Below are 23,206 nucleotides of genomic sequence, written 5' to 3'. Positions count from 1 at the left end.
TGCAAGGGGAAAACCTACTACCAGCCCACAGCTTGCCAACAGCAAAGGAGAACAACCAAAACTCAACCAGCAAGGAAACAACCAACACAAAGAGCATCGAAGTCTCACACCTCCACTCGAACAGCTGCACACGTGAGGCAAGTCCCAGCTGTATCCACCCTGTCCAGCTCCACAACAAAGCCAAGGCACTGGGGGCTGGAGAAACACCTCCATTTTGAACTCTATTTACGTGCCTATAACAATTAAGCCATCATTCCTGCTTCTCCTGCCTTGTTCTCATTTCAGGTTTACTCAAACATTTGCTAATGAACAGTAAATCTTGAGACTACTTAGAATTGCTCTGGTTAATAAACTGAGGGCATTTCATCAACCTTATTCAAAACTCAAACTCTTTTATGGAAAAAAATCCACATCAGTCTGAAAGAAAGATTTTTTTCCACTCCAGAAAGGCCCTGGCAACATGACACAGGTTCAGGCTGACTGAAGCATTCTGGAGAATTAGCAGAGTCTGATTTTCAAGAGTTTAATTTTAGAACCTGAAAATGAAACACACAATTTCTGAAAGCACTTGGGTCTGAAACTGTAACATGGGCACTTGAAGTGCCTGAAATGCTAGAGAGATGCTAGACACCAAGCACGCTTGAGCTGAGGTGTTCAGAGCAGAAGACTGAAGGCAGCTTAAGCTCTTGCAGGTTTTGCTAAGGAATCCAAAATGATTTTCCAAAAGATCACAGCATGTGTGGAATTCCACATCTGGGCCATGGTTTCATGCTCACCCAGCTGCACAAGGGTTCCTCGCCAGTTACTGTACAGAGCCAAAAACAAGAGCAGATTACAGGCCAAGTAAAACTAAAATAAATAGAATAACAACTACAGGGAGCAACTACATCTACCTGGCAGGTTTTGGAATAACTAAGAGAAGCACGAAAGACCCCTCTGCTAGGACAGAGCATCACCTGACAACTCTGGAGGAGCTCCCCAGATCCCTGCGTATCAGCCTCTGGTGTCCCTGAGGTCAGCCCACATTGCTAACCCCACACTGACCTCTGGCCAATGCTACAGGGAAATCTTGGATGACAAAAGCAAAGACTAATCAAAAGTAAAAAGCCCAGAAGGTTTACGAAAATGAAGTGGAAAATGCCTTTCCTCCTAAAGGTCAGAGAACAGACTGCTTTAAACTGGTAGTCTGGATTTACTTCAAAGCTGTATAACAATAAAGCCAAAATACAGGTTTCCATTAGTTGGATCTCCCCCCAAACTACAGTAGCAGGGGCTTCGGGAACTGCAGGTTTGCTCTACTTCAGAACGTAAAAAAGTTCCCTAAATGCCCCTTTGATCCGTCACATTCCCAGTACAGCAGAACAAACAGTCCAGTTGCCACCCCAGTGTCGCAGTGCCCCAAAAAAGCATAAAGAAATCCCAAAGCAGGAAGGAGCAGCTGCAGCTGAAGGTCCTGCCTTAGGAAACTCTCCCATACTCCTGACACCACCAGCCAGGCTGGGCAGACTCCAGCCCAGTCACACAGGGGCATGTCCAGGGCCCAGCTCCTCACTGGGTCCTGCTGCCTCACTGGGACCCTCCTCAGCACTTTGCTCTCTTGATTCTTCCTTTACTCTCAAGGTCATCTCTTGTTCATCCAATCATTCGTGCTGCACCTCTCATCCCCAGGCTGGTTCCTTGACTTTCAGTGAGTTCCAGCAAATCTGGGCCTGGATCTCCTAGGGACCAGCGTTGTTTGTGACACCCAAGGAACCAGTGCTGTGGTCCTTGGGGGAGCTCAGGGGGCCTCAAAGGCAAGAGTTCTCTGCCCAGGAGCAAAGAAGCCATTACAGCTTGTACAAGAAGATTTAATAGGTGTCATAATTTATCATGTAAACCGAAAAGTGTTTCTTAATTAAGTGCGTACGTTAATGAATTTTTTAATTTGATCCCTGTAAGTACCTTGCTATACTAATTGCAATATTCTACACATTAGTCATCCGCTGTTGCCCTTGGCTATTTTCTACCCTGAGAGGGAGAGATAGAGCTTTTCAGTTAAAGTTCATTTAACTCTTTACACCCAACAAATTAAATTTCCTGTTCTTCACACTGGAGAGTGACAGCTGCATTCCAGGCCTGGAGCATGTGAAGGACGGTGCTTGGCACACACACCATGAGGGACGGACACATCCCAGCCTGGTCTCAAATGCAGTGATTTGGGTTCGTTTCGTTACCTTGATGACAAACAGGACCAAGGGGCAGAATTTCCAACCCACTCATTGTTCCAGGTTTCCACATGTGCTCCAGTGAGGCATCAGCTTTTCTAATACTGCTCACTGGTACCCAAACTTCAAGAGCAAGAGGGTGGGAACCTTGCCACCGAGCACCCAGGGCACGGAAGGAAATTAGCTGAAGGCATGGCACACGGCTCAACCATCTCAGCAACCACGCAGCAATTTCTTCTCCATTTGGAATAGGCAAAGTGGCACGACATGCAGTAATACCGAGGCAGTGCACAAACCTGACAAGCACATCTGGCTACTTTCTGCTACCTGAACAGTTTACAGTGGGGCTTCAGACACCTCTGACACATTCCAGGCTACAAAGCCAATTCTCTCTCTGCAGCAATAATACTCTTGAGCTGTGGAGGTCCATTAGACGAGCCACCACAAAGTGAGAACACCTCACTTCTAGCAGGGAGGCTTTGCAGATGCAGTAAATAAAATCCCTGGACCCCTACAAACGCAACAGTAAGACAGGACGAAGCACAAGAGTTATACCAACAACCAGATGAGAAGCTGGTGCTGAAAACACACAACTCCCTTCTTCGTGACTTCACTTGTTACTGCTTCTGAAGCTTGCATAAAGGAATTCAGAATTGCAACTCAACAGTGATGGGAATCGAATGTGAATGAGGAGCTTGAGCTTTGTTCGGCTTCTCCAAGTGCTAAACCAGCCCCCTCTGAAGCCTGTTGAGTAGCAGTCACTATGCTTGGCTCGTACAGGAGAGGCCGACACACCACAAAACATCCTCTCCTTCCACACAGCTTTTGGGAACAGATGTGCTATCATTCTGCTAAGACCCAGGCAGCAAGGAGCAATGTGTGTGCACGTGCCCGACCTACGTGCAGTGCACCTGAGCAATCCTGCTACTTCCACCTGTACTTCACATCCCTGCCACTGTGACAGGGAGATAGAAAACCAAACTACAGTAGAAATGGTGCCAAGTGTGGACGGTTGCAATGTGACTTCCCCCATGGAACCCCAGCCCTGCACTACCTCGGGTGTTCTGCTGTCCTACAGCTCATCGTTCCAGCTGGATGCTTCCTGCCACACCTGACTCGATTTATATTAAGGTCCAGCAGCAACTGCTCTAATCACTGATTGGAATTAAAGCTGCCTCTGAACTCCGAAGAACACTAACACACCATGGTAATCCACCACACAGTTTGTTCTCCACACACACTTCTGAGCACATCATGGGTCTGCTTCTGCTGGCAGTTCCCCTGACAAGCTCACACATGGAATTAAGTGGATTACATGGAACATGTTTAACTAGCCCAGGAACCTCCGAGGCCAAGGTGGCTCTGGGTAGCAGCATTGCATCACTCATTCACTCCCCACTCACAGGCAGAGCCTGTGAAATTAATAGCAACAGCCCAGTATAACACACTTCAGGGAAGTGAGGCTCTTTACATGGGTGGCTGTCACCTGCTTTTCAACAGATTTCAAAGCGTTGCCTACAGCATCCTGTTGTATTAGATGAAATGCATCCTGACACCTTTCTCACTGTATTATGCTCGACCGCTCAAATATTGAGATGCAAACCTCCCTCTCTATTTTTTAAAAAAGAAAACACTGCCCAGTAACTGCCAGAGGTCAGATCTTGGTGTTTAGTAGCAGATCCCGCCTGTCCAGTCCTACAGATGCCAGAGGTTGCCAACTGCACCCTGTTTGAAAAGCCCTTCTCAGATGCCTTCTCCCCAGCACAGTTGTTCCCGCTGAGTTCAGGAGCTGATGCCAGCTGTTTCCCAGTCACCTCTCTCAGTGCCATCTACCACCACAGCTGCACGTGAGCCGTGCTGCCATCAGCTCACCTGGCCCTTACTGCTGGGAAGGGACATCTCCCCAACTTACAGGCAAGCACCCTGCAGCTGTAACGATTAAGTTAAATCCAAGTCCTCCCCCTCCACTATAATGCACCCCCCACCCTCTGCTGACCAGTGCTCAGGCAGTTCCAGTAATCTCAGCAGAAACAACTTGGGGAATTTCATCAGGGAGGACCAGGGCAGCCACAGGTACAGGGAAAAACTGGATAACCAGAAAACAGTCGTGTTCCTTCGTCTGAATCCAAAATCTGAATTAGAAGGGTTAGAGAAGTGGTATTTATCTCATCTTTTGCAGAGTCTGCAGAGAGCACAAGCAAGTAGATTTCCAGTACTTCCACCACACGTTACTAAAGCACACCACAGGTAGACATGTCAGAAAACCACCTTCCCCAGTACACGTACCATATGTTTACGAAGACACAAGTTACACATATTTTATCCTAGCGTGGGATCTGACACGACACTGTCAAACAAAGCTCACTGAGTTTGTCACTCAAGTAACGACATTCTTGTCATATTTATCCTTAACCACTCCTGCAGACACTGCTTCCAGTACAGATTATCTTTGGTATGCAAGATGCTGTTGCTGTAATTACCCAGACAGGGAATATACAAAGCTATGAACTTGTGCTTCAGCCTGGACCCACCACTATGCAGCTACCTCTGGGAAAAACGGACAGGCTTCTCTCTCCAGTGCTCTGCACTTGTGGGTGTGTATCCATCCCCATGAACCTCCACTTTGATCCTGTAACAATTTTCACAGGTGTGAAACCATGACAAAGTGCAATACAATGGAAAACACTGGGCTCATGATACTTTTCTCTCATGAAGATCATCTGGACCATATTTTCAGTTGGTGTAAGCCAGCGTAACACCCCGGCATAACTGGAAAGATGCCAAATTTACACCACTGAAGAACTTGGCCCTCTGTTCCCTTGCACGACCCCCCACGCTTGCTGCCACACCCCAGCTCCAACCGCACATGCATGCTTTGATGTAAGTGAGGCTGTTTTACACACACTTTGACCTTCAGAGAGGGAAATCCTGTATTCCTTTTCTAAGTTCTCTGAGAAACCTTCGGGAAAGTTTAAGGCCACTCAAGTAGGGGACAAGAAGAGCTTCTCAGATTTTGACCAATTTCTGCAGGGATTCTCCTGCCTTCAGCGGGACGTCATCATTCCAGAGCTCTTCCATCTACAGTTATCTCAGAAGCACTGGTACAAACATGCAACAGTGGTTAGGTAAGCACTACATCTGTCTGCATCCTTCTGATATCTCCTCAGCATCCTTCTGAGAAATTTACCTCTGTGCTGGTCTTTCCAAATTGTTCCTCTATCACAATCAAACACCGACTGACTCCTGGTAGAGTGACCAGCAGATCCCCATAGCTCATGTGCTCTTTTAAGCACACGTGCCAATCTACCTGCAATCCCTAAGAACTACTGAAATGAAAATAAGTCATCTAAGAGCAGAGTCCAAATAACTCCTCTCACTTGATCATTTATTTTTGCCTGTTCTCTTAACCCTTTTCACTGTTAACAATGAAAAAATCCTGGAAGGAGAAATAGTTACGCAGTATAAAGGTGAGGAACAAGCAAAAATTGAGCCACATGGTTTTATACCATGTCATTCAAAGTCAAATGTCAACACACTTGAATTGCACAAACACCCTGAGTGCTCTATAACTCACTGGTGAGGATTTTATTTATCCATTGTTCAAAGCACATCCTCCTTGCTTATCAGTCCCTTTTCATGTTCGTTGCAGCACAGAAACCATAGTTTTAGGGACTCAATTCCTGTCCTGCATTGTGCAGCCTCCTTTCCCCACACTGATGTAGCTGCTTCTTGGCTCCTGGGGATGTGTAAGGAAGAGTCCAAGGTCCACCAGCGCAGGTAAGCCTGTACCCTCAGGATCTTCCATGAGTTGTGTCTCTCGGACAAAAGCCGTTCCCTGGGAATTCCCAGCAAGCAGGCACAAGACAAAACGCTGACGGTCGCTGACATCTGGTCGACCGTGCCAAAGTGCCCTTTGACAGAACAAACCCAACTCTGGTGGCTGAACTAAATCTGGGGAAGTTTCTCTACCATCGTTAATTGTGTCCCCAGCATCCCCACAGAGCAGATGACAGGTGCTGCAGACGCTTTCGGGTCCTGCTGAATGGCATTTAATGCAGAAGATATCTGATCTGCCACTGAGAGCAGCACTAAACGCCTTGATCAGAAATGACATCTGAGCCAAAGGAGCTAATTAGTTTACAGGGTTTTCCCTTTCTTCCCCTACAACAGGAGCGGATTTGTGTTTTCCCCTCAGCTCCAACCTCACTGCAGGGTGCCATCCTATTGTCGGACCCATAGCTGGCATGTATAAAAAATATGAACTGCGTGTGTTGGCAATTCCGTCAAAGCCAGCACACACGCTGCCGACACACTGTCAGCTCTTTGTCAGGAGCAACACAGCATCCTGGATATGAAAAACAGTCGGAACAACAAGAGCTTCCACTTAGGTAGGGCACCAGCACTGGCAAAATGGGACAGGACAAGCCTGAGGCTCTCCAAGGTTCACGAACAAAGTCTGAGGGCTTCTTTGGGCTCATTTCTGCTTTCTCTGTGGCGGTGGCTGGGAGCTCCAACAACCCCAGGGATGTAATAGTCGCCATTTTCAGTAAATCCACCACATCCACTCTCACAGCCATCTTGAAAGCTTTAAGTGAAAACAAAGCACCCACTCTCCTCCCAGATCTTCAGGGCTCCCCTCATCAGCCCAGACTCGTTCTCAGGAAGCACGGCAGCCACATGCCCTTGGTCCATGGCTTCGACCGGCCCCTGGAACGCTGAGCACCACTGACCGCTTGTTCCTCAAATCCACAGGAAAACACCCATCTTGTGGAGCAGCAGTGACACCATTGGCTAAATACAAGAAGTGCAGTGGCTACTAGTTCCAGACCAGATTCCAGTGTTTCCACAGGCAAAACCACAGCGACACAGTCCCAGTGAAAGGCCAGTGACCTGGGAGGCTGGATGACTGAATGGTGCGCCTATCTCCAGATTCCAGGCAACAGCTCCAGACTGCCAGCCAGTGAAGCAACTCAGGTGAGAGTTTGCCAGAACCAACATCACAGATAGAGCATTAACTTTAACCCAAGCTTAGAGACTGGGCTGTAAATAATTCCCTTGAACACAACATTAAAGCTGCAGCAGGCTTAAAATTCACTTATGAGGATTTATGCTCCAGCTGGACAGAAACACTCCTTAACCTGCTTTAGCAGGCCCTCAGTCACCCCAGCAGCAGCTCTTCTGCACTCCTAAAGCTGAAGGTACATCCCTCTGAGGCACCTGTGGCACGCTAACTCTGTGCCTCCAGATGAGTCACCATTTGCCAGGACCACCACACGAACAAGCCTAAGCTCCATCATGGAGCCACACAGAGCTGCACACTGTCATACTTACACTGTCTGGCTGTCGGGACCATTCTGGAACACTTCCAATACCCAGTTTGGGTTGCTGTTTCCAGCCGTCCCTTCAACACAGCTGAGCTGCCTGGAAGCATTCAGGCTGTCTGCACAGGAATTGTCAAGGACTGGTGCACAACGCTGGATTTGAGGGGCAGATCTTCATTACAGCAACAGTTTTAACTAATTAGAACTGATTTATGCAATTTAATATCCAATATTAAGACATTTAATATGTGATTTATATAAGTACAGGTTTTATCAGGTCTTGAAAGACTTGTTAACCTGGATAGGACAGAACACACTCAGAACACATGCACCAATTCCTGCAAAAGAGCCGAACAGCACATGGAACCAGCTGAATGACGCAAGTGAAGAGATTTGAGGACATGCACGAGCATAAAACCAAGTTACCCTGCTCTGCAAACACCAGCTACAGCTAATTCACAGCTTTGTGGGGTCTTTTGAAAACGGGTAACTGGCAGAATTTCTCTGAGCCTCTCTCTGTATTTTACTTGTAGCAGACAAGGTGAGCAGCAGACAGGCCTCTGCACTTGGGCTCTGAGCACATGGGGCTCAGCTCTGCCTGCACTAGCGACACATTGAGGTGGCTCTGAGTGATTCTACTCACAGCCAGCACCTCTGAAATGGCTGCCATGGTATTTGTATCCCCTCAAAAATCCTCCAGGAGCACTGATGAAAAGAGCAGCACTGGAGAAAAATACGCATGTCTTGCAGAGAAACAAATTTACTACAGCACAGCAGAAACGGGAAAACCCAAACGAAAATCCTACAGCCTTCACCAGGCTGGAGCAAGGGAACACACAGCTCCTCGGGTTCAGTACCACAGTCATTCTCCACACAGGAAGGGCTCCTCCAGGCACCTTGCTCACCGACGTTGTTCTCACTGCCTCACAGCTGCCTCTGGCAGCGGAGAGGCATCTTCTCCGGCCTCCCGCTCCTACGTGGAGCACTGTTCCTCTACTGCTGTCCCCACACTGGGCGGCTCCAACTGAACAGGAGGAGGTAGCTCCTTCCTCCCTGGCCTTTTCTGTCTCCCTCACGGGTTCTGTAGGTAGGACTGAGCACAGCACTCTGCACATGACAGCATGTCACCTGCTCCTCTGTGACTGCACACGAGACACACCCTCCTCTAGGAAAGGGTCAAGGAACTCACACATGAGAAGTCATCACTGAAGGAGAAGCCTTCCAATGAAAAGGCCACCTTTTCTGTCTGCAGGAAGACAAACCTTTATATTGAAATCAGGGGTGGGAAGGAACCTTGGAGCTCCACTCTGCAGGCTCTACCCGGGATGATCGGGGCAAAGACACAGGACGGTGTCACAGAGGGCTTTCTGTAGGAAGCTGCTCTCTGCCTGCCACTAACCTGGTTTTTATTTCTCTTCCACCCTCACTTTCCATGAGCATCCAGACTGCCATGCCCTGAGTTTTTTCAGCTATGCTGTTTTTTGAGGAAAACTGAGCTGGCCCAGTGAGATGGGTGGTGACAAGGCTCCACATCCATCCAGTCCAAGAGTGCAAGCACAAGGGCTGGAAGGAGGCTCAAGACTGGATGCTTCCCAGTTAAACCACAGGTAAGGCTGAGGAGACTGTGTCTTGCTATCCCCAGGAGGAAGTAGGGGAAACAGGCACACAAGAAGACAGAAGGGATCCCAATGTACCCTTAATCTATAAATATTTAAGCAGTCCCTCCTCCCCCTCTCCTCAACAACATATGCCAGCATCTCCTTCAGCTCATAAAAGCCAATTCCCTCCTGCTGTTCCCGAGCACCAGGAATCTCCGAGTGGTGATTAGTGGATTACGTGCATCTCAGGGCCTGCCTCCAATCACTTTCCCTTGCAAATTGCTCAGCTCCAATGCAGCAGCACAGAGCAAAGTGGGCTCTGTCGCTGGGGCCTGGTCCTCATTATGGCCAGGAGACGGCAGGAGTTTGTTTACACGGCTGGAACATCATCTCCCGGGCAGCTCATCAGCCTTTCCCCAGGGTTTCTGCTCCTTGAATGCTTCAGAATAATCACCACCAGCTACCTACACCCGGAGCGGCATCTCAGCAATTCACCAAGTCAACTGACAACAGCTTGAGGTAATATTAGCCCCCTTACAGGAAGGCAAGTGCTCTCCACACAAGGATGCTGGAGCTTAGCACCACTCAATAAATCAGAGCAGCATCCTGGAAAGCTTGCCATTAGTTCTGAGCCATTAATTTTTGCTGGGTCTTTGACACGACTGTTTGAGAGCACTATAACCTGCTCTCTCAAAGTTAAATTATAAAGAGCAACTTCCCTGAAGGTGCTAGTCTACTAACCCATTTAAGTCCTTGGCTAAACACCCCCAATAAATCACTGGGGAGCGGCAAGGCAGAAGGTTTCCTACTGCGCAATATGTGAGAGTGAACCATTCCCTCTCAAAACAAACCCCAGTTGGGGCACCTTCGGCCCCAAGCAATACCTTTTACAAGATACTCCACATCGTGCCACACTAGCCAGGTTAAACCAGACATTTCACTGCATGGAGTTCCACTTAACGACATCTTCCTCTGAAGTCCTTTCCACTAATTCTCTTCTCAATGATTAAATGCCAAAGAGATTTCTAAAGAGCAGAAAACAAGCAAGCCCAAACATTTCCAGTCCTGTTCCCACTGCACCCCTGGAGACACAACTGTTCTTCGAGAGGCCCTGTAAGCTTGCACCTCCTAACAGTTTCCAACACTAAACGAAGATGTAAACAAATAAAAAAGGAGTTGTTTTGCAACCAACTCATGGCACATTTGACCCCAACCTCAAAAACCTTCATCTGAAGGTGCAAGATGAGAACTCCCAGCTGGGACATGCCCAGTCTCCTGTCACTGCAGAAGGTGGGCTTGGGAGCACTTGAACCACACCTCCTTTCTGTGCGCAGGTCCGGACCCCTGCCCACAGCACAGCCCCCAGCACTGCGCACAGCTCTCGGCTCCGTGTGCTTCTGGATGAGGCTGTAATGGGAAATCCTAGTTAAAGGCACAGAAGGAAAAAGGCCTTCTAGGCAATTCATAAACAACCTAGTGTTAGGTTCAAACCACATTTGAATTGGACTGTAATGAGGCAACAGTGTAGGTCTGATGCTATTCCCACTGAAAAGCCTGCTCCAGGTAAATGAAACCTGCGTGTTCATAGAGATGGAGAGCAATCAACCTCCTCCTATATGGCACCATAAATTATAGAGAGGAGGCAATGAAGCAGCGCCAAAAAGTAAATACTTGAGAAAACCCGGTTCCTTACATCTCTCCATGGGGTGCAGTCCCACTGCCATGACCATGGAAGTACCCTTTCCCAGGCTCACCTACACTCACAGCCATCACCAAGGAGAAAACAGTGGCTGTATCTTCAGATTTTTTTTTTTGTAATGGTCTCTCTCTTCTGCAAACCAGTCTGTTTTCAAAGCCACTAACCTGAACCAAGAGAAAGCATTATCTCCATTAATATCCCACCAATCTACACTCATGTGCTAATACAGAGTGAAAATCATTTATTGAACAATGAAGAGTGCAGCCATCACCTTACTGAGTCAAACACGTTTACATCCATGCCTCTGACTTTTCCAACAGAAAACGCATCTTATTCATCCCCTTCTCTGTCTCACCTTTTATCTCCTGTGGCCCCAATGCTCTAGCAGCACGTTTACAGCTATGGTCAGCTTTCCGTCCGTAAATAAGACCTCTAATTTCATTAGCCAATTAATAAAGTAAGGAAGCGGGGCCTCTTTGTACTCATCAGACTCTCATTACCACTCAGTGCTGCCTGTGCTAAGCAGTCACAGTGCTGATGTGGTGAAATGAAGGAATGTCTGTGGAATAGGTAGGATCCAACACAGAGCACAGAAACACAGGGAGGTGCTGCGACTGCTCCGAGAGCATTTATCAGAGGCCGGCAGTAAAGATCACCACTTCCAAAGGATCATACAGGCAAGTGACTGACACGTTGGATACAGGGAGACACTAACTCAGCCTAAGTCACTGTCTGAGGCACCAGAGGGCCTCTCTGGGGATGGAATACAAGAGATAGCAGAATATTCAGACATGACAACAGCTCCTGGCTGACACCTCCAGCTGTCTTTGCTCTCACACCTTCATACAGCCTTGATGCCATACGATGGTTCATTTTAGACAAGAGAGAGTAAAGAAAAAACACTCAGCACAAACCTTGCACAGGAAACCTGCTCAGCACCGCAGGGAGAGCAGGAGAGAGTGGGCACAGCCTGAGCCTAGAACAGAAAGGGCTCAATAGCTTAGCTCAGAAAACTCCTTTAAGGCAAGAATATATGTGAGACTGTTTTTATTACTATTATTATTTGCAGGCTTAACTAAATTGTCATTTAAATAACATATTGAAAGGTAAACTGCCACCTGCTCCTGCCAGATGTTCTGAAATCTTTAGCACCACTTCAAGCACGCTGCAGTACTGAAGGAAGTATAGGACTGAACCTCAAAGGTATTTATCTCCCCCACCTCCTACTGGGGTTTAAGGAGATTTCTATTATGCAGACTCATCATCAAAATAATAAGGACTGTGCTCCAATTAGTTATGTAAATGAGAACACACAATAGCACACTGCTCCAATGATTCAAGTGTGTATGAAGACACTGGGATACGTATGGCAATGCATCCTTGCAATTCTCTTTCTATTCCGTAGCAGGAGTCATCCTGAAAGGGCTTTGTTTTGGGCTCTGGCAATGGTTTGAAAAAGAAATGGAATCTTTCTTGTCCTTTAAAACACTGCACCCCACCAAGGGACGTATCCCAGGGAGCTGGCTGGACACCTCTGGCAGTGGCACACTGCAAGCCATGCATGGACATTATACATACAAAAACTTGCCAAACTGTAAAGTCCTGCAAACCCTTTTCTGCAAATAGCACTGGCTTCTGGAGGCACTTCGAGCGCCAAATAACCCGACCCCTGCAGTCAGCAGCTAGCAGTCATTAGAGGGGCCCCGAAGTCCCTATTTTCTTTTCTTCTTTAATCTTTGCAAGATGCCATCAGCTGGGAGGAGCTCACTCCTTGCCTACTGCAAACAGGTGGGATCCCTGTGCAAGCAAAGGAATGTCTATACATCAGAAAGGAAAAGACAAGTACGGAAAGGCAACAAGCAAACCAGGGAAGAGAAGTCTGGAATCCATCATGAAGCACATGTGCGCGTGGCTGTACAGGCACAACCTTCCCCCAGTCCCCATGCCCCTGCTAAAATGCCCGTGTGGCCTGACAGGGGACTGTCCCCTCTGTCCCTGGGAACCGACAGTTCCTCCTGGAGCCCCTGCAGTGTTGTCAGCCTCTGTGGGTCCCCTCAGCGCTGTGATGAAAGGCAAAAAGCTCCGGGCACTCTGGAGTTCTGGTCCCTCCCTCCTCCTGTGCCCTCAGGCTGCCTGTGGAGCCCATCTGCCTCAGCATCCACAGCCGGAGAGGTCCATCAGGTACAAAACGAAGAAGCTACTAAACTAGAAAGGCCTGTCAGAACACACAAAGGCTGTCAATAACTATGGCTTTTTCCCCTCAAGTGACATTTTACTTGTAAAATGAACTGTCAGCGGCCAAACATTCTGGCAAGTCCATAATTTCACTCTACTCCAGGAAACTCACTTTCACAACAAGAAAAGGTTTCTGTTTAGGAGTTTCCGAGAGGCAGAATGGCCTCTGAAGAAAGGTCACAGCGTGAATTACTGAGTAAAACAAGGATATTCAAGTCTACTTTTCAGGTCTTGCTTTCTCACTGAAAACATAAATTGGTTAGTTTTTCTACCGAGATCTCAAGCCACGAAAAAACCGAGCCATCTTTTTACTAGGAAACTTGCACCTGCAAGCAGAAAATTGTTCCAGCTTTCAGACACGGTCTCTTACCACACAGTCTTTTTACTGCAGGTTTACCCCTCTTTACCGAAGAGCTTTTTATTACCCAAGTCACACAGCCCTTGGCTTCTAGTCCAACCTCTCCTCAGCTTTCTCCCTCCTTCATTTCAACAGAGTGACCGCGCCACTTGCCCAGAAGAGAGCTAATCCAATTTCTCCCTCTTTTTCACAGCCTTCTTCACGTTCTCTTAAGTTCCATTTGACTGCTAGAACAGGCAGCCCCAGGACCAAGCGCAGCCTTGAAAACAGCAGTCATGAGCCCTCAGGGGCATGAAAGCACTTCAGTCCTCTCGCTGTTAACTCCTTAGTGCAGTTCCAGAGCTGCAATAGCACCTTTAGCAATGCCTCTCCTGTTACAGAACATCCCAGACGCCTCTGTGCCCTCGCTGAGAGCCACAGTGTATTTTCTCCAACGCCAGTAACAGAAAACTGCGAGGTGTAACAGTGCAGGACTAAAGCTACTCCTGCAGGGTATCAGTACAATCACACATGCTCAACACACTGAGAACCTGGCTACAGTTGTATTTCAAGACTTAGCAGTTAGCAAGTTTTTAATCTGGTGATGTGTGATAACTTTGTATCATTTCAGTTTCTTAATCAAAATCTCATTCGGTACTAAGAGAAGTCTATCAGCCAGATTCATAATCTCATCAAAAAAGATATCAAGTTCATTTGACAAGATCTCTTTTCCATACGGCCAGGTTGATTGACATTAATTATATTCAATGCTTGCTTCCGCCCCAGCCTGCCTGTGTGTGGGTGTTGCTTGCCTTTCCAGGCTTCAATCTTCATCTTTTGTAAATGAGCACACCCCTCAGTCCCACTTCATGGGGAGCCATGAGGACCGATCCATCAATGCTTACAGCCCTGGGACCCCTGGGAAACGCAGGCAGTGACAGTGAGGGAACACGCTGCACCCAGCAATGTCAGGTATCACAGGGCCCCATCCCCAAACGCCCAGTGAACACAGTGATCCAAAACCAGCTCCCCAAGGACTGAAGTTGGCCTGGGAGTGGACTTCGGGACTCATTGCAAATGGACCTGACTCATGACTCCTCTTGTTTTCTAGGCTTTTCATTCCCTTCCCTCCATCAGATTTCTAGTTCCACCTTTTCAACCATCTTGTGTGCTTCCCTGGCAGTCAGAAGACAGGGATGGATCCAGGCAGAGCAGATGAAAGGGCAGAGGCAGAAGAGGAGCTCCGACACACCGTCCCTGCTCCTGGCAGAGACACACGTGTCTGCTCACACCGGCAGCAACAAACGGGAGGGCTCGGGCTGCCACAGCACCCAGGACAGAGCTCAACAAGGGGGTGTGAGCAAGCACATCTTCCACACGATACCTGTTCTAAGGAAGCACCCAATGCAGCTCGCCATGATAACTAAATTTATTATTAACTGTGTATTTCATGATGTTAGTGACAATATGTTAATGTGATTTTTCACGTCCTCCTGCAGTGAACAGATGGCTCCTTTTACTTTACTTTCCACATCAAGTGTGATTATTTCTTGGTGCCAAAAGCCACCTGCCGCTCCCTGGTCTCCAGTCTAATTTTTTATGTTGGTAAAACACAGCAGGACTTGTTATCAGTTGGATGGCATCTTAATAAAAGAAGACATGCCAACATATTGACATCATGTTCAAGGGGAAATTTTAGCCCCATCCTGGCCCCTCCCCCAGTTCATAAAAAATAATAAAATGAAACTAAGAGGAAAAAAATAGCCAGTAACCCCCCCTCCCCAGACTCCACCAGTTTCAAGATGCTCAGTCACCATTTTTGGGCCTCAAGCCAAGGCGCAGCATTGGCCTCCTTTTGTTCCCACACCGAGCACCTCAGTCAGGGCTCTGATCTCTCGTCCTGTGTAATGATAATTAGCCATAACATATTCAGAAGTCAAATGTAAGCAGGAATACATTAACATTGAGATCAGTGCCACGGTAATTTTCTTTGGGAAAATGACAAAGAAGGACACAAAAATTAAAATACGGGATGTGGAGAGTCTCGATATCACTTTCAGAGGATGAAGGGTGAACTCATTGGTTTGTCAGTCACGAGCCCACACTCCACAGCCAGCTGTGGGCTACACCAAGTAAACAGCCCAGGCTGATGAGCCCTCGCAGCCCCTCTCCAGCGCTCGGCACACGCAGCAGCGTGACACGGACGGGAGAGGCTCCATCCCACGCAGGACACGCAGTCAGCCCATGTTCAGACACCTCCTTCAATGGCCCGCTTCTCCCATACCTCTCCTGTTTTGACTGCTTTAGGCACAGCAAAGCCCTGGACCCTGGCCAGTTGGGAACAACCATCCCAACAGCTGCCAAGGTGTAAAACAATTCTTTCTGAAAACACCACTCCAAGGCACCCAACATCTCATCATGGACAAACAACAGCACCTTGGGGCAGCTCAGGCACACAGCTGGAGGGATGACCTGCACAACAAACATCACTACTTCCTTCAGTATGTTCCAGTGTCATTCAGAAGCAAAAATGGAGGGAAATTCTCTAAGTGCATCAGTATTTCCAGCCTAAACACAACCTTCAGAGATGCACCAAGAAGTTGTTACAGGTGTGGAGCAGTTCAAACAAGGGTTATTGACAAAACCACATGTGAATGATAATAAAATACCAGGCACAGAAGGCTGCACTGGAGCCTGCCAACAGGTGACTGCTCTGCTTAACACGTGCACCATGGCGAGTGCAGTTCGCAGCTGTAGCTGCTCTATCCATAGCCTGGCATCCTTGACTCGGTATTTCTCAAACCTAGAACACAGCTTCTTCCTCTGAGCCACTGAGTTCCAAACCCAGGCAAACTGTACTTTGCACCAGACTGGCTGTTCCATCAACCTGTACATCACTACTCGTAAATCCCATTATACCAGCAGCAGCGTGCAACTTGTGCCATCAGCAAAACAGCTGAAACAATCCCACTGGGACAGCCCCTGTATTGCTCAAAGCCCAAGCCGGGTGAAAACTGGGTGCAGAAATTCTTCAGTGGAATAAGATGGAGAGAAAAACATTACACTGTGTCAAAAATGTGGCCTAGAAACTCAGAGCAAGGTGGGCTTTGATTATATAGGGAAACACAAGCACTTCTGTAAGGAAGTCTGTATGTCATGACCTGTTCATTCGTTTAATCACCTAATAGCCAGGAAGTTAGGTCTGGAGCTCCTGCCTGGCTTCAGCTCCTAATGAAAGGCCCTTCAGGAGTGCTGGGAACCATCGCCGGTGGGGCTTGCATTCCTCACTGCCTGATTTGTGTAAGCTGCCATCCTCTACAGCCCCAGGAACTCCCATCAGAGACATGTACCTTTGCTCATCACACAGCTTGATCGCTGCACTGCCCTCTTTACTGGGTTCTCAGCAGGAGTGCTCTGTCACTCAGAGCATCTTCGCGTCACGTTTACTTACTGGTTCAAACAACTGAGCCAGACTACCCACACTGTGCTTTACCCGGGCACCCAGCAGTCAGCGTGCAGCACTTTGTGCAGCTGAGTCTGATGGAAGGATTAAGCTTGTCATTAGGAATCATTTTGGTGGCTGAAAATGCAGCCTCTCTCCTGATAATGTGCAGCATCATTTAAAATGAATTAATTTCTCATTTCTTGCTGCTTGTCATAATTCTCAGCATGGGACACATCACAAATGACTTTAAGGATGGACATACAATAATCATTAGCAAATCAGAAAAAAAGGCAACTAAAAAACAATCCAAGCCCATTACAGCCATATTTTTTGACTCTACTTTCCTGTAGTTTTTGAAACTCATTTCCATAATATAATTCAAGTGATAGCAGCAAATTACAGCCCTCTGATCCTCCTTTAGGCAGCTATATTGCCTCTGTATATTCTATTACCAAATTGGTTAATTAATGATTTCTCTGCATTGCCACTAAGCAGAACTACTTACATGCCCATGCTGAGGCACCAAGCCATCATTTGATGGCCGATGTGTTGCCTGCACACATCCAAGGCAGGGCAGAACAGAACCTTGCTTCGCCTAGGACACTTTCCTGGGCTGCTCCTCCTGTGTTTGAACAGTCAAGAGTGGGGGGGCTGGAGCAAGCAGGGTCACGAGGGGCAGGGTGGGAAGGACAGGAGCACTCACTGAAACACAGACTGGGGATGTGAGCACAGCCAGAGCTGCAGCTCCGTGGCGCAGTTCAAGGACAAGGCGCCTCACGAACATCCCACCAGGGACTGCTGCAGGAGCCCAGCTCCCTCTCACCTGCAGGCACAGGGAATGCTGCAGCTGTTCCAGCCTCTCTTGTCTCTCAAGAAGGAAAAGTGAAGTCAAGAAGTGAAATCAACCAAACAAATCAGCTCCTTTAAGGACCAGGCTGCTTTGAATCCTCCAGCTCTCTATTTGAGCATGGCTGTGATGCTTGCGTTATCACTTTGATATTAATGCCCATAATCCCCTGGGAGCAAGCAATTGTTTGTCTGAGTAAGTCCATGCATAAGACTAAACATTAAATTAAACTATCATCCATCTAAATGCAACATTATGCAGCCACTATACACGTTAGATATTGAAAATTTGTTGCTGCTGCTTTTTGTTTTGTTTTGTTTTTTTAATCATGCAGCCCAGTAAGATCCCCATGAGTAATCTCTCTGCTGAGGCCTGGAGTAAATACACTCTCAACTCCGTCAGTCACCCACTTGAACCTCCTGCTGAAATTACAGCCACACCATTGTTCCAATTGTTTTAATCGAAACAAAATGAATAAACTTAACCAGAGGAATATTTAAATACCCACTTCAGCTTGCAGTAAAACCTTTACCAGCTGATTTACAGGAGACCTGGAGGAATTGCCTGCAGTGCTTGGCCCCTGCATTTAGCATGCGTTACAGTCCTTACTGTCCCAGCAGCTCCACAGGCTACTTCTTATTAGTTATACACACTTATCCAGGACACAAACAACAGAGAAACCTCCAAGCCAAGGGCTGCTGGGCTTTCTGAAAGTAACTCTACCTTAAGTATGAACTTCACATCAGGAGGAAGCAAAGTCTGAGTGCAGCTAATTATGTGATGCATTATGCCTCTAGAGGTGATTGTTATCTTGCAATCAACATCAGATGCTGCCTTCAGCTGAAATTCAGCCTCTCCACCATTACCACAAGCCTCAGAAATACTGTTCCCTTGGCAGCAGCTAGGAACCCCCTCAGAGCTGTGCACGCACACCGCGGTGCCCAAGGGACACAAGCTCCAAGCACGGGGGGCTACTTTATTTAAAGTGTCCATTAAAACACCCTCAGCCATTAGCAGATTGCATGAGGCAGGATGCACACTTCTGTTACCAGCGATGCTGTACAGGTATGCTATACAATCTGTACAGTGTGTGTGCGGGCATCCACCCCCCACCTAGGCAATATTTATAATTTAGTTTTGTCATTGCAGTTTCTTCTTTCTGCTGAAAACCTGATGGAACCAATTATGTCATCTGAACCCTGAACAGAAGCACAGCCCCTGATTTATCAGCCCACTGAGACTGGTACATGTCACAGCAAGCCATACTCAAATCCTTACAGCCAGGGTTCACACAGACTAATGTGTCATTTTTTCTGGCCAAACACCTAAATTTTTTTTTTTTTTTTCAATACCAGTTCAAGGTGTATCAATTACATACAATATGTTGAATCTTTGTCTCTGCTAGACTCTCAGGAATTATTTGAGATAACATACTCTCTTTTTCTCCTTATCTGTTTTCCTTACTGTAAGGAAACAGTTTTCAGTTTGCACGTGAACACTGTAAGGCCTTGATCTGAACTGGGTTGTAAAGTCAGACTATTACCATAATTGAGTAAAAAAAACCCAAGAGAGAAGCTCAATGCGAGAAACGCAAAGTCTCCAGAAGAATGTGCTGAATACAAGGAGAAGATACACCTGTAGTGGTCCCCCTGTCCCACCAGGTGACTGTGATGCCGGCTGAGCCCACAGCTCCAGCTCTCAGCGCAGTAAGTGTAGGCTGGAATCTCAACAGCACCTCAGTGCTCCCCTTGCCAGGAGAAGTTCCGGTAAACCCAACATGAGCCCGCCCTGGGGCCAGTCAGGGCTCTCCCCACACTGAGATGGAGAGGTACACCTCAAGCACACTTCCACAGGAGAGCCTTTCAATGAGGAAGTGACTGCCGAGAGAGTGGAGCAAGACTCAAAGCCACAGGAAGCGACTCCACGTTTGAGCAGGGATTTCACCTCCCTGTGGACTTGCCTCGAGCTCAGGCCAGAGCATGTGGCAGAACACCTGAAAACCCCTTCAGGTATCAGCAGCCACTGGCAGGGAAAGTTAGGACACGTGAAACTACTCAGTGCCCAACATAATTCAAATAGCCAAAATATTGCCTATAATTACTATTCCATTTATCTTCACAATCATTAAATCGAGTATGATTATCCTTCCTACTGGCACAGTTGTAGGCAGGACACCATGATTGTAAACCCAAAACAAAGAGAGGATGCTCAGACAGTTCCTCCATGTACAAAGCCTCAGTGCAAATACCCTGGACAAAGCCTGAGGTAGCTCCATTCCAACAAACGCCAGCAGTGCTTCATCTCAAACGGAATCTCAGTGCTCCATGTTCCCAATCACCTCCACAGGGTCAGAACCCTGGCTGAAAACATTTTTAAGGAACACCAGTTGCCCTGTTAGACCAAGGCTGGCAGTCCAGTAACAAGAACGCTGTCACACCAGGATTCCAGCTGGAACAAACACAGGATTATAAACCTGCCCCGAACAAAAGATTATATTTTCAGAGGAAACTGGAGGCAGGGAAGGTGGATGAAATATAAAACATGTCTATTTTCCAGAAAGTGGACTAGGGGAAAACCGCAACCCTGAGTACTCAGTGGAAGCAAAAGGCTTTTCATGATACTATTTCACTCAGGAAACATTTTTGCATAGAAATGCCTATAATACAGATTGTCTATTAGACTCACTTCTAGATTATCCTTTACCAACAGTATAATTCTATTATCCAGCAAGGCCGTGAGGCACAAAACTCCTCTGGAGCCAGGGACCTATTTTTGAGCTTTCAGAGATTTTCAGAGGCTGCTGCATATGTTTATCAAGAGTGAAACACAGCAGCTGGGGCAGCCAGGTCTGACTCACATCCCAGGTCTCATCCACATCCCAGCTCCCAGTAGCAAAGCTCCAGCACCTACTCCAGGTACTTGGACTGGGCCATTCCTCCTTTAACAGATCTCTCCGCCCAAAGAGAGCTGCTTCACACTCTGCTCCATGCCACAGGAATGATCCGCTCATGGAAGTCATACAACAAATGAGGAGAGCCTATTTAAAACATGAACGTTATGAACATGCTGAACACCTCAGTTTCTTAAATGATGTGAAGTCCACTTACTGGACAATGCCACTTCCTCCTTAGAACTTTTTCATTATTTAGCATTTGAGTAGTCTCTTTTCTCAGGTCACGTCGTTTACTTTAGCAACTTCTTTGCCTTCTGGAAAGCCAGAAGCCACAGGCTGAAATAAACTTTCAATTCCACCTGCAGCTTCTTTCAAGCTTCCAGGCAGTTCCTGCACTTATCCCACTACTCTCCCTTCTTTCTGTCCCTTTGCCAACAGCTCTGAGCACACAGGTAGGCCCTGGGACTTTCCTTCTGCTACAAACTGTCACTCAGCAAGACAATGGCAAAGATTTCTTAGTATGAAAAGTTAACTTTTTCTTTTCTTCCCTTTCAAATGAGAAGACGTAAATTACATTATTTTTCTAAGCTTAATGACAATACGGCTTCAGTGTCAGAGACGCTACAGGCTCCTCCCTGGCATGGAGCACAAGGCAGGTAAGCCAGAAGTCATGTCACCCCAAGCTTTTTCATTTCCATTTTAAACTAATTTGGTTTGTTTCTTTTTTACTGAATTATTTCCAATTCGGTTTTCCTACTGCCTGGACAACTTTGAGCCATCCCTCAGCACTTTTTCCTTGTGGCCAAGGTTTCTTCTGGTTTGAGGGAAGATTCCCCAGTAAGAGCTTATCTTAGTGCTCTGACACAAATATATTAACTAGCTCGTGGCTCTGTACAGACAGCAAACAACATGCCATGCATTGGTGGCTTTACTCAGGCAAAAAGGGCTTTGCAATTCTGAGGTATTTTTACCTTTCAACTCTTTTACTTGATCCAAACAGTCCCAGAATACCTGAAAGTCATTGCAGGGGCCCTTCAGTCTGGTGGCTGCTCTCATCACCTCCTCCCTTCTCACAGGGTACTCATGGAGTTGGCCAAAACAGAGGTCAGGGGACAAACCTCATCTGGCTCTGCACTGGGCCCAGACTGGCTGCAGCCACCAACAGGGTTGATGACAAATGAGAAGCCAGGCTTCCAGCTGAATTTCAGTTTAGTTATTTTTGTTTTAATGTATGTGTGAATCAATTAATCCTGTCATAGAAGGGCATCGTAAACTGTGTGCCAGAGTTAATGAGTCAGACATTATCACATCATTACACCAGCTGGCATAATGTAGCATGTGTTGTTTGTCATAATATACACTGCCACGCTTAACAACCATTAATTGTTTACACGAGCAGTCATATTTTTCTTAAAGAACCTTCAGTGACTGGGTAATATTTTGAAAGCTTCTTAAGCGAGTAACTCTTATGAGGGAAAGATAATAAAAATCGCCCCCTCTCTTACGGAGCTAAACATCTTGGATTTACACATAATAACAGTTACATCTCCTTCATTAAAAAACAGAAAAACAACTGCAATCCAGTTCCAGCTAGGTCCCAGAACTCGAAGCCCACTGGGCAATGCTGCCATAAATATTAACAGAGGTGATGCCCAAGTGCCCTCTGTTCTTCCTTTGCTCAGGCAGAGCACTGAGCACCAAGTCTGAGCCTGTTCTCCTGTGCTCTGGTAGGTACCAGAAGGATGAGGATGGCAGCCAAAGCCTTGCCAGCATAACACTGATACTATACCAGAGCCCGAGCAGCACTTTGGAATGAGCGACTATGAAGTTGCATTGCCTGACAGAGATGCTGGTGGTTTCCTGTCACTCCTTGCATCCATCACCTGTGTTTGTCAGGTGAAAACACAACAATCAGTCTTACTTTATCATAATAGTTTGGCTGTGAGTGTTTTCTTGGCTGACTAAAGACAACATTTGGACACTCTCAGCAACAAATCCAGGTTTACCAGCTTTCTGTGAATTGGATTCAGTCTGCTTCTGGCCAGATTTGCTGGCCATATGGCTTCCCAAAGCCAAAGGCTAATAACATGTTTTAGGCTGAATTGACTACAGCAGCCAGGAACAGTGAATTTGACCCGCAGGTTCCCCGTATGTCCACTCACACACACACAAACTTTCGCTACACTGCAGCTCTGCTTTTAAACAAACACCCGCGTGACACCGGCAAGGCAGTGAGAAAACAACAGCAGTAAGTTGCTGCTTTGGAAAATAACACCAGCTATAGGGAAGCCTGAAAAACTAAAGGCAAGGTCCTTTTATAAAAAAAAAAAAGAAAAAGGAAATATGGAGTATTAAAACCTCAAACAACCTTAATGTACTGTTAGCTTGATTTAAGACACTCATGATTCCAAGAAGTGCTAACAACAACAGATGCTGCTCTTTTGATGGGAAACATACAATCCTGTTCACTCACCTTATGGAATTCATTGTCACCATCCTCTGCTCTGCCACAGGAAGGGAAGATGAGGGCTACAGATGTGGAAAAGAAGACATGGTACAGCAGCAATGCCTCTCTGATACTCAAACCCCGTGTGCCACTTGGCTCACGCCAACAGCAGCAGAGACAG

This window comes from Corvus hawaiiensis, chromosome 5, assembly GCF_020740725.1.
Source record: "Corvus hawaiiensis isolate bCorHaw1 chromosome 5, bCorHaw1.pri.cur, whole genome shotgun sequence".
In the NCBI taxonomy this organism is placed as follows: Eukaryota; Metazoa; Chordata; class Aves; order Passeriformes; family Corvidae; genus Corvus; species Corvus hawaiiensis.
Note: the sequence above shows the minus strand (reverse complement) of the source record.